The sequence below is a fragment of the Chiloscyllium plagiosum genome, unplaced genomic scaffold, assembly GCF_004010195.1.
Source record: "Chiloscyllium plagiosum isolate BGI_BamShark_2017 unplaced genomic scaffold, ASM401019v2 scaf_5798, whole genome shotgun sequence".
NCBI classification, from domain to species: domain Eukaryota; kingdom Metazoa; phylum Chordata; class Chondrichthyes; order Orectolobiformes; family Hemiscylliidae; genus Chiloscyllium; species Chiloscyllium plagiosum.
The window spans coordinates 1-10305 of record NW_025211717.1 but is presented as its reverse complement, the minus strand read 5'-3'; the positions used below and the strand labels follow the sequence as shown (position 1 = coordinate 10305).

The 10305-nt window shown below is 48.4% G+C and overlaps 1 long non-coding RNA gene across 1 annotated transcript; it reads left to right on the top strand.

Annotated features, from left to right (window-relative positions):
• Positions 1-527: 527 nt before the first annotated feature.
• Positions 528-10152, top strand: LOC122547105. Its single transcript, XR_006310887.1, has 3 exons — positions 528-648; positions 5174-5244; positions 10027-10152. It is a non-coding gene; the product is annotated as an uncharacterized LOC122547105 (long non-coding RNA).
• The last annotated feature ends 153 nt before the right edge of the window (positions 10153-10305 follow it).

Genomic DNA, 10305 nt, shown 5'->3' with positions numbered 1-10305 from the left:
TGAATGTTGAAGGCGTATCCCGAGCAATAGGTCAGAGGATGGCTGTTTCCTGTTTTGTTTAGACAAAACAGGCACATTATGTGGACATGGTCTTTCTTTCTGTAATGAACAGGGGCTTGCGTACTGATGTATGTACTGCCGGGGTGCGACATACCGCAATCCTTAATACCAATCTTAAACTGGTTGCCTCGTTTAACTTTAAACAAAACTTAGCAGTTGGCTATCAGTTATCATCTATCTGGTGCATTCTCCATGGCATTGCCTCTACCAGTCAGAGTCCACTTACCAACCAATCCGTGCTCTCTTTTCATACTGTGTCATATGTGTTCCCCTTTATATTGGTCTTCTTGCAAAATGGTCTTGATGTGTGCTTTGACAAAATGTATCTCTTTTCAGCGATACACAAGTTTTGCAACACCAAATAATAATTTACACGCAAATTCTTTATATTGAATTTGAGAAGGGTTTTTTCCTTTGCCTGTAGCTGATTATGATGTTAATGCCTTCCTCATCCATCTCCAGGTATGAAGTTGCTGGCATCTGCCAGCCGAGACCGTCTGATCCACGTGTTAGATGCAGAGAGTGATTACAGTCTGCTCCAAACCCTGGATGAACATTCCTCCTCCATCACTGCTGTCAAGTTTACAGGTACCTGTGTGTTACTGTGTGTGGGCCTGTCTGTGTGTCTTTCTATGGGTCTGTGTGTGTTACTATGTGCATGTCTGGGAGTGTTACTGTACCATGTGTGAGTCTGTTCATGTGCGTATGTGTGTCTCTCTTTATGTTCCTGTAGCTGTGTGTGTGTGTGAGAGAGAGACTGTGTGTGTTCCTGTGTGTGTGTCTCTTTGTGTGTTCCTGTGTGTGTGTGTGTGAGAGAGAGACTCTCTGTGTGTGTGTGTCTTTGTGTGTTCCTGTGTGTCTTTCTTTGTGTTCCTGTAGATGTGTGTGAGTGTGTGTGTGAGAGAGACTATGTGCCTGTGTGTGTGAACGTATGTGTACATGTGTGCAAGAGACTTTCTCTGTGTATATGTGTCTATGTGCATGTGTGTCTCTCTCTGTGTTCCCGTAGACATGTGTGTGTGTGTCTTTGTGTTCATGTGTGTGTTTAGGTGAGTGTGTGTTTGTGTGAGAAAGGCTGTGTGTTAGCACGTGTGTTTGAGAGACTGTGTATCTGCGCATGTGTGTGTGTGGTGTGTATATCCTTAATGCTCAATATTGACAATAGAGCTTCCAATACTGAATGGCCCTGTTCCTATTGACCAACACACTGCCTTCATTCTTTTGACTGCAGTGTGCAGTATGCTGACACCATGTACTGCTGTCTCTTTTCCACATATGGTTGCATTTTGGGGTCAGGGAGGTGGGGGCTGGATGCTGAGAGCAGGTGCTGCCGGATATGGGGTGGTGTTTAATGGAAGCGACAAGTCCTGCTTGTTGGTTGGATTACAACAGAAGACTGCATCACCGACGCCTCCTTCTGGCAGTGCCCATTGATTCAGGTGCTTCACCGGGCAGAGGCCACCTTCCTTGGGATGAAGGACCCCAAAGACCAACTCTTGGGAGAGCTGCTGGCCAGTCAGAGGCTGGCACTTCCACCTTTGTTTTTTATTTCAAAAATATACTTTATTCATAAAATTATTTGGATCCCTTTACAGTTGGTCATGCCATTCTTGTGCACACATTACATTGCTTTACATACAGACATCGAAATTTATTTTTCCTATAGACAAGTCTGTACATTTACTATCCAGCCCTTCTGCTGAGGCGTCAGCGGAGCCCAAATGACTGCGTGGGCCCCCTGTTCTTCTTAGGCAGGCAGATGTTACATGGTGGTCTTTCCCCACCGCGCCTTGGCGGCAGCTGCCCCAAGCTTCAGCGCGTCCCTCAACACATAGTCCTGGACCTTGGAATGTGCCAGTCTGCAGCACTCAGTCGGGGTCAACTCCTTCAGCTGGAAGATCAACAGGTTTCGGACCACCCAGAGAGCGTCCTTCACCGAGTTGATGATCCTCCAGGTGCAGTTGATGTTCGTCTCGGTGTGCGTCCCAGGGAACAGGCCGTAGAGCTCGGAGTCCCGCGTCACGGCGCTGCTCGGGACGAACCTCGACAAACACCACTGCATTCCTCTCCAGACTTCTTCTGCGTAGGCACATTCCAGAAGGAGGTGTGTGACAGTCTCGTCCCCCCCCATAGCCACTTCGAGGGCAGCGTGCGGTATGGCGGAGAGTCTGGGCATGCATAAAGGATCTCACAGGCAGAGCCCTTCTCACCACCAGCCAAGCCATGTCTTGGTGCTTGTTGGAAAGTTCTGGTGATGAGGCATTCTGCCAAAAGGCTTTGACAATCTGCTCAGGAAACCGCTCGATAGGATCCCCCCTCTCCTTTTCCCGAAGGGTCTCAAGGACACTACGTGCTGACCACTTCCTGATGGACTTGTGGTCAAAGGTGTCTTTCTTAATAAACTTCTCCACGAAGGACAGGTGATACGGAACGGTCCAACTACTTGGAGCGTTCCACGGCAGCGAGGCCAGGCCCATCCTTCGCAACACCCAGGGACAGGTAGAACCTCAGTACGTGGTGACACTTGGTGTTTGCGTACCGGGGATCCACACACAGCTGGATGTGGCCATCAGGGTGAGGGTGGCATTGGGTGTGTTTTTTCCCTCGTTGCCCAGATCTTTGTACATCGAGTCCCTTCGGACCGGGTGACTGCAGCGGCACAGGTTCTGGGAATAGGCCAGACCTGTGCCACGTATAACAGCAATGACAATGCCTCACATCTGATGACCAGGTTTTTTCCCGCAATGGAGAGCGACCGTAGCCCACTTTCTGCCTCACTTTGCTGGTACGCTCCTCCCAAGACTAGGTGCACGCCCCAGCCCCCTCATACCAAATACCCAGCACCATCAGGTGGTCGGTCCTGACGGTGAAGGGGATCGAGGATTGGTCGGCCCAGTTCCCGAAGAGCATGGCCTCACTCTAGCCTCGGTTTACCTTGGCCCCCGAGGCCCGTTCGAACTGGTCACATGTGCACATGAGTCTGTGTACGGACAGCGGATCCGAGCAGAAAACGGCGACGTCATCCATGTACAGGGAGGCCTTAACCTGTAGGCTCCCGCTGCCAGGAATAGTCACCCTTCTCAGGCTTGCATCCTTCCTGATGGACTTGGCAAATGGCTTTATGCAGCACACAAACAAGGCAGGAGAGAGAGGGCAGCCCTGCCTGACTCCAAATCTGACTGGGAAGCTCTCTGATTCCCACCCATTGATTGAGACTGCTCAGTAGCACCACATGTGGGTGGTAATGGGTAATGCACCTACCCAATGATTGCTGACGGGTCCAGGCCGCAGGTCAGTCACGGTCAGATTAGAGTTGTGGGGTACAGGAGAGGGGTTAGCACTGAGATTAGGGGAATTTGCTCCACCAAACCACCCCCACAAACACCTCCTAGCCCCACCCACAGAACCTCAGCTGCCTCTGCTATTCAGGCTTCACTTATTGCAAATACTCCACTTGTTACTGAGTGAATTGGCAGTGGGGCTGGGAAACTGCCCCAGGCTGGCCCGCCCCAGACTTCATCCAGGATGGTGGGTGGGGGGGATGCAGAAACAGGAAGGGGGTGGGGTCCCTTCCTGCCAGTTAAGTGTCTCCCTCTGCCACCAAACTGTCATGGGGCAGGACGTTAAATTCTCAATGTCAGTGTCAAACTTAAAGGCGGATCCTCTGTTAATTTAACAGCCCTCCACTCCCATAAAACATTACTTGTCAGTGTGCAGCTTTCCACAGCACAGCTGTCTTTGTACTGCTCTCGAACAGCCTACCTCAGAGAGTCATACAGTGCAGAAACAAACCCTTCGGCCCAACTCGTCCATGCCGACCGAGTTTCCTAAAGTGAACTAGTCTCACTTGCCTGCATTTGGCCCATACCCCTCTAAACCTTTCCTATTCATGTACCTGTCCAATTGTCTTTTAAATGTTGTAATTGTACCAGCCCCTACCACCTCCGTTGGCAGCTTATTCCATACACACATCATCCTCTGTGTGAAAACATTGCCACTCAGGTCCATTTTAAATCTTTCCCCTGTCAGCTTGGACTCTTCTACCCTGGGGAAAAGACCTTGGCTTTTCGTCTTATCTATGCCCCTCATGATTTTATAAAACTCTGTAAGGTCACCCCTCAGCTTCCAATGTTCCAGGGGAGAAAAGGTGCCAGCCTATCCGTCCTCCCCTTGTAATGCAAACCTTCCAGTACTGTCCTTATAAATTGTTTTTGCACCCTTTCCAGTTTAATAACATTCTTCCTATAGCAGGGCGACCGGATTTGAGAACGCGGTTGAGGATTTGAAATTGGAGACTCTGGTGGGCTGTGTCTCTCTGTAGGTCTGTGAGCACAGGGAGGAGGGAGTTGGAGAAGGGTGACTGGGACTTGGAGCTGGTTAATATAATTAAAACCTCAAATGGAAGGACAGTAATCTCCAGCATTCAGGGGATGTGAAAGATCCTGTAGCTTAATTTTAAAGGTGAGCCTCTAGTATCCTGGCCAGTACACATCTGTCAATCAGCGAGGCCGAAACAAATGATGTGATTGCCATTGTATTGCTCTTTTGCAATCTCACTGTGTGTAAATTGGCTATTACTCTTTATTGCGTTAGCAATGGCCACGGACATCTGCTGGATGTGAAAGGCATTACATAAATGCAAGTCCTTGCTTCTGCACTTCCGTATGCAGTGTGTGCTTGTCCTGCCACTGAGACACATGCAGGCTGCACAGGAATGGGTGCCAGTGAGGGGTCTGTATTCAGGGAGCGCAGATAGTTGAGGGAGGGTCTGAATTTCCATATCTCAATGCAGGGACGACCAGTCTCTGGCTGTGGGTTCCCAGCAATGCTTGTAATGCTGCGATAAAGTGCATCGCTCTCAGACGCAGCAGAGCAGATGCTGTTACTTTGCACGGTGCATCCCTCCTCCAGAAACAGGCTGTGAGCTGTTAACCAAAGGCTGGGCTAGGCAGTGCCGAAACAATTCATGGCTGTTTTGTCAGCCGTCCTCCTCCCTGGGGATGCAAGGGAGCTTAAACTTTGCTTCCTGTTCAGTGAAACCGGGAACGTAAATAAGCCCATTGCCCAATCCCAAGTTACCATGGCAACCATAACCTACCTTTCTCCTTCACAGCAAACGGTGGCAGTGTCAGGATGATCACCTGTGGAGCAGACAAGAGCATTTACTTCCGGACAGCTCAGAAGGTAACAGAGAGTGACACTGTGCAGATAAAAATTCCATGGCAGTGAGTTACAGACTGGAATCTAACCAAGGGGTTCAAACAATTTATATGTACAACAGTGAATACCAGGGAGTGTTTTATAGATAGAAACCAATCGGGAGGTTCTGATATTTTATATAGAACAATGGATACCCAGGAGTGAGTTACAGACTGGAACCTAATCGAGGAATTCAGATGATCCCAAGTCATGGGTACTTGGGAGTGAGTTACAGCCTGGAATGTAATTGAGGGGCTTAGATGGTTTATATAGAATAATGGATACCCAGGGATGAGTTACAGACTGGAATCTGAGGTTCAGATGGTTTATATGTAGAATAATAGATATTCAGAGTGGGAAAAAAAAATCAGCAAATGGTGTCACTTCTATAGACTTAATTGAATCTTAGTAAACCGAAGCGTGGGTGACAGTAATAAGTTATGCCTTGTCGGAAGGGATTGACTCGGGAGCCTTTGTGAGGAACATTGAGTGAGTTGAGTTTAGTCACAGCTCAAGCTGTTGTGATGAAAGTCTCGTGTCGGCTGCAAGGACTGTTTCTGGAGCTGTACAGCATCATTCCCAACTCCTCAGCAAGTGAGGCTGAGTCCACATGTAATTAAATACTGCTGCCTACTGCATCCATAGAATCATTCTCACTGCCAACAAGTAACATACATCTTCCTCAGTGGCTGACTCTCTCCAGCCAGCACTCCCCCACTGTTCCCTGCCTTGCCAATTGTCCCTGGTGTTGCTCAGATTGCAAGTGTCAATGGCTTCAGCAGTAATTGGGAGGATTTAGTGACCCTGCTGGACTCTTGAATTGACACTCACACCTTGACAATGGCTCCTGGGTCTACAGGATCACTGACAAGCTTCAGATTCCATACACAGTCGTGTTATGGTGCCAGTCTCTGACATGTGAATGTGGTGCAGCAACAGAGAGGGATACTGCGCCTCCCCTACTCTGTAAATCCACATCAGGCAGGCCATGAGAACACTGGAAAGCTTCATCCACAGTCCATGGACACATTGTGCAAATTCATATATTTACTTAATAATAGCTCACACAATCAAACTGGAGGTCATATGCAGTGAAAGTTCTGGTTGCTGTGTTAGCGTTTATTAGATTTACGTGTGCATTATAACACCAATATACCCTGACACTCACTTATATACCCCATACCCCTCACTGTAACAATGATATACCCTCTCCCTCGCTGACCTCCTTTCTCCCTCGCTGCCCTCCTTTCTCCCTCGCTGCCCTCTTCTCTCTCACCGACCTCTTCTTTCTCCCTCTCTCCCTCGCTGCCCGATTCTCTCTCTCCCTCGCTGCCGTCTTCTTTCTCCCTCGCTGCCCTCTTCTCTCTCTCTCCCTCGCTGTCCTCTCTCTCCCTCGCTGTCCTCTTCCATCTCCCTCGCTGCCCTCTTCTCTTTCTATCCCTCGCTGACCTCTTCTCTCTCTGTCCCTCGCTGCCCCCTTATCCTTCACCCTCGCTGCCCTCTTCTCCCTCTCCCTCGCTGCCCTCTTCTCCCTCTGCTGCCCTCTTCTCTTTCTGTCCCTCGCTGCCCTCTTCTCTCTCTCTCCCTCGCTGTCCTCTTCTCTCTCCCTCGCTGCCCTCTTCTCTTTCTATCCCTCGCTGCCCTCTTCTCTTTCTGTCCCTCGCTGCCCTCTTCTCTCTCTCTCCCTCGCTGTCCTCTTCTCTCTCCCTCGCTGCCCTCTTCTCTTTCTATCCCTCGCTGCCCTCTTCTCTTTCTGTCCCTCGCTGCCCTCTTCTCTCTCTGTCCCTGTCTGCCCTCTTCTCTCTCTCTCTCTCTATCCCTAGCTGTCCTCTTCTCTCTCTGTCCCTCGCTGCCCTCTTCTCTCACTCTCTCTCTCTCTCTCTCTCTCTCGCTCTAGCTGCCCTCTACTCTCTCCCTCGCTGCCCTCTACTCTCTCCCTCGCTGACCTCCTTTCTCCCTCGCTGCCCTCCTTTCTCCCTCGCTGCCCTCTTCTCTCTCACCGACCTCTTCTTTCTCTCTCTCTCCCTCGCTGCCCGCTTCTCTCTCTCCCTCGCTGCCGTCTTCTCTTTCTCCCTCGCTGCCCTCTTTTCTCTCTCTCTCTCTTCCTCGCTGCCCTCTTCTCCTTCTCCCTCGCTGCCCCCTTCTTCTTCTCCCTCGCTGCCCTCTTCTCGCTCTCTCCCATTTGCTGCCCTCTTCTCCTCCCTTGCTGCCCTCTTCTCTCTCTCCATTGCAGCCTTCTCCCTCTCCCTCGCTGCCCTCTTCTCCCTCTCCCTCGCTGCCCTCTTCTCCTTCTTCCTCGCTGCTTCCTTCTCCTCCCTCACTGCCCACTTCTCTCTCTCTCTCTGTGTCTCTCTCTCTCTCGCTGCCCTCTTCTCTCTCTCTCCCCTTTGCTGCCCTCTTCTCCTTCTCCCTCACTGCCCTCTTCTCTCACCCACTCGCTGCCCTCTTCTCTCTCTCCCTCGCTGCCCGCTTCTCCTCCCTCACTGCCCAGTTCTCTCTCTCGCTGCCCTCTTCTCTCTCTCTCTCCCGATATACACCACACCCCTCACTGTAACACCGATATACACCACACCCCTCACTGTAACACCGATATACACCACACCCCTCACTGTAACACCGATATACACCACACCCCTCACTGTAACACCGATATACACCACACCCCTCACTGTAACACCGATATACACCACACCCCTCACTGTAACACCGATATACACCACACCCCTCACTGTAACACCGATATACACCACACCCCTCACTGTAACACCGATATACACCACACCCCTCACTGTAACACCGATAGACCCCACACCCCTCACTGAATCAAACCCGGGTCCCTGGCACTGTGAGGCAGCAGTGCTAACCACTGAGCCACCTTGTTAAATATTTCAATAGAGTTACAGTTAAGCTAACTCTTTTTATTTTTATTTTGTCTGGAATTTAGCTGCTGTGTAAAAATAAAGTGTATTTTGCTTCGACCCTGATAGTTTGACCGATTGAATCGCATCTGCAGCACAATACCTTACACTTGCCTATAAAAATAAGATAAAGTTATGGTTTGGACTATCTTCATAATATAGTTTGAGGGGGTTTGCTGTGTTGGGTTCAAAAACTGTTTGCATTTTGCTTTTAGACTTCAAATCAACGCCAATTTTCCAAAATATCTGTAGAGTTAGTTATTAAGTGACATAACTCTGGCCAAAATGGACAAGGTAGAAAGTCTAAATTGAATATTGCCTTACATTGTCTGGAGTCACATGTAGGCCAGACTGGGTAAGGATGGTAGTTCCCTTCACTAAAGGATGCAAGTGAACCAGGCAGCTTCTTGTGACAATGAAGAAGAGTTACATGGTTGTCATCAGACTAGCTTTTATTCAGTTCTAAGCTCAACATTTGTCCTGGTGGGTTTTAATCCCATGTCCCTGGAGTATTAGCCGAGTACTAGATGGTTAGTTTGGTGACATTACCAGTATCCCACAGCCTCAGCTCAGGGATATAGCCATATTTCAGTACCGATTACAGGGTATATCAATGTCACCGCGAGGGCAGATGACCAAACCCTTGATCAGAAATAGATTTGATGGAGTGTCTTAAAGAAGCAATTAATATAAAAAGACTCAGAGGCTTTAGGGAGTGGAGATCAGTGCTGAGCTCCGAGAGTCAGTGGTTACTGACAGTGGTGGAGTTGCTGTTCAAGCAGACAGAGTTGGCGTAACCAGCTAACGTGACTGATAGGCACAGTGTCGGCATTGTATTTTTATTGCAGATCCTGTATCCTACATTTATTGAGTCTGTTAATGGATGGATTGCTTCTGTTCCTGTCCAGTTTTCCAGTCCTCTTACTGTTTCCTTTTGGTGGCCGACACCCCCCTCCCCCTGCAGAGGTTAGAGAAAGAGACCTTGGCAGTGTTTGAATGGAGTCGACAGAGTGTGTCAATCTTTTTGGGAACCTTTGGGGATGTGTTAGCATCCGAAAGGATACTTCCCGATTCTTTCATGGCCTCCCATTTTGCCATGTTTCTCCTGCGATGTAGCTTATTTATGTGTTAATATCATAATTATAGTTTGGATTTCAAATTAGTGCCATATGGGTGTCAGTTGTTTTTGTAAAGTGTTCCAAAGAAAATTATTTCAGGGAGTCCATCTCAGAACATGAACCAAGTCCAATAAGTGTCAGCCAACAAGGGGCTAGAGTATTAATGGGAGATTGTTCATATTTTGTGATTTATGACAGAGAAGATGAACGTTGAAGGCTTAGCTCACTTTTGGTTTAGAATAATCAAGGATTGATTTTAGCTGAAACTGTTTTGGAGGAGACCTGACAGGTCAGAAGCAAATATAGTTATATATTAAAAGCTGAGAAAGTCTAACCTCTCAGTTCTGCGAATATTCATGTCAGAAGACTCTAGAGTTCACAGGAAAGGACTGGGAAGAGCAGTTATCTAGAGATTTGATATTGAAGGATAGTTTTTGAGAGTTTTAATTGTTGTAAAGTGATGGTCTTCAGGAACAAATTGTTTTGCTGGGTGGTTTTACATTTATAAAACTGTGTTTTATATTTAGTTATCTTACCTTGTGAAATCAGCTTCTGTTTATTGTTAACTCCTGTGTACCTCCGTTTGAGTGAAAGATTGCCACATTGAATTGGAATGAAAATATGATCCATCAATTCAGATTTAATTCTGCGATCTGACTTGATCAGCATGTGAATATGGAGCCCTGCTGGAGCCTGTTTGCTGCTAATCCTTTCCCATTCAATTCCACCAGACCGCTGAAGGCACACAGTTCACCCGAACCCACCATGTGGTTCGAAAGACGACGCTGTATGACATGGATGTGGACTCCACCCACAAGTACGCAGCCATTGGATGCCAGGACAGAAGCATTCGGTGAGTTTAAACAGGGCATTGCGGCAGCTGACCTCATGTATTTATAGGCAAAGGGAATGCACTGAAAACAAGATCAGACCCCACAACAGACACGATTATATTCAACATTCCAGATGGTAACACTGTACAAACTAACTTCTCAATTCACTGTAACACC